General features: G+C 39.3%; 1 protein-coding gene across 1 annotated transcript in view; it reads right to left on the bottom strand.

Annotated features, from left to right (window-relative positions):
• LOC118477301 overlaps positions 1-2,112 on the bottom strand; it is a 50,737-nt gene that overhangs the window by 43,065 nt on the left and 5,560 nt on the right. The window lies entirely within an intron of this gene.

The raw sequence follows: 2,112 nt of genomic DNA, 5'->3' as shown, positions 1-2,112 counted from the left end.
GTGTTCTAGATACATATTTAACGCCAGATTTCCTTTAAAGTCTAATGTCAGTTGTAAATTCATGGAAAGCTGTTATATGTTTAAAATAACTTTTCTCGGCAAAACACAGACTATACACCTCTACCATTTCTTGCAATAGGAGTCCAAACCTTACTTGCTGTGATTGTTGGTTTTATATGCTGGCGTGTCGACACAATAATGCTTGTTCAAGAGGTTAGCTCGTATTTCGATCCTGGGTGTCACGGTCTGAGAGGGATACCAAGTCCCTGCAACAGGTGGAGACACTCAGTAAAAATTTACACACATTTAAATCGATCCCATGTCGTCTGCGCGCGACAACCGATCAAGTCATTAAGCCATTATGTCATTACGTCAAGCCTTTCCAATAGTAGCAGACATACACTTTTTTCTTCCTAGAAAGTCTCCTGGGGGCGTATTAGCTTTAGACTAAAGTGAAGTAACGAGGAACTCGACAAAAATCTAGCTAAAATATTTGCCTGGGGCATGCTTTAAACAAAACATCAAAACAAGAAGTAGCTGTCACAAGATTTTTGGGAAAAGTAAACAAACTGGGTCCCACATTTGGGGCTTTCTTTATTAACCTAAATTACGCACATCGGCCTCCGAGCTCTTCACTCTTTGTCGGTACCAATAAATGTAGGCAGTCGTGACGTCATACGTGAAAGACGCTAATAAAAAGAGGGGATCCAAATGAACGTTTATTAGATTTCCTTCAAAGTCTGATGCCATACAAAAAAACAATCGTTGAAAGGTGTTAAATGCTAAGCAGAACTTTTTTCTTGACATAAGACAACGACTTTTTTCTGTTTCGTGTTCCCTGTATGACGTCTGAATACATTTTCAATTTTAAAAAAGGGTTTATTCCTTATCTACAAAAGTAAGTAAACTTAATTCGTATGGGAAGACTTTTACAGCGCTCTCAACTGCATACAGTCATATGGTAGCACGAGGCTCAAGTTGGTTGTTTTCATGTTAGTTCACAGCTTGGCTTGGTTTTACTTTATGATTGAAGTTAAAAATCATGTAAATTTTTTATAGTAAAGCCACTCTTAAATCACGAAGGATAGAAACATTGTGATAGTAGACTTTAGTCTTCCATTCTGAACTTACTTGACCTATTTTGGATCCGGGATTTCCACTCTCTGTGAGACCACTTTCGAGTTGCAGTGACGCTACACACAATTGAGACTTTCAACTTATTTTAAGAATGGAGGGATCAAAATTTACTCTTACCAACGTCACCAATAAGCTTCCAAATCATGACGCACATGCTGTGATAGTTTTGTATACTATGTACCCTGGGTACCTGAAGGTGTCATCAAAAATTATCCGGCTCATTGATTGACGTGCAATGACTCACCAGTGCTTGTGGTCACTAGTACTAGTTGCTTACTCTATAAAACCCCACGGATAAAACATGAGAATGGTCATTATTTAGACAGGACCTTAAATTACCACCAACCTTCGACAGATCTAGACTGGTGGAGAGCCTTTAAACGGTTTTTCAACCGACCCAAGCCTAAGAATCATGGCACGTCATGACGCGATAGTTTTTGTTGGTGAAGTAGTTCCGAATGGAGAGTGTATGTTTACTTTTACTGTTTTGTATACTGTGCTAAACACAACCTAAGTTGTGGCAAGTCATGGCCTTATGTTGCGTCCTCGGTAAAGTTACTTATCACGAATTTTCCTTATTTCATTCAGGTGGGAATCTGTACCCGGCTATAAGCAGCGAAAGATCTTGTCGGTTTCTTAATGTTTATTCGCTTAATCAGTTGATTGTACTGTATGCAAAGTCGATAATATTTATGAGTGTTCTAGAGTCTGTTAGGAAAATAATACGGATTATAAAGCGCATAGAGTTTGCTGTTGAGCGGGGACATGCACTATACAAACGCTATTTATCATTACTTTGTAAACAGTACTTTGGGGGCTATCGTGGCCTAGAGGTTAAAGTGTTGGCCTCTCATTCAAAGGTCCCGGGTTCGAATCCTGGTAGCGACGAAAACATTTTCTTCTCTAAAATTGTCTCCTTTCCTGCTCTCTAGCAATGTTCTGTTGTCTGCTTTCATTTCCACTTTCTGCCCCCAC

The sequence above is a fragment of the Aplysia californica genome, unplaced genomic scaffold (genome assembly GCF_000002075.1).
Source record: "Aplysia californica isolate F4 #8 unplaced genomic scaffold, AplCal3.0 scaffold00059, whole genome shotgun sequence".
Classification (NCBI taxonomy): domain Eukaryota; kingdom Metazoa; phylum Mollusca; class Gastropoda; order Aplysiida; family Aplysiidae; genus Aplysia; species Aplysia californica.
This window is presented reverse-complemented; position numbering and strand designations above follow the sequence as displayed.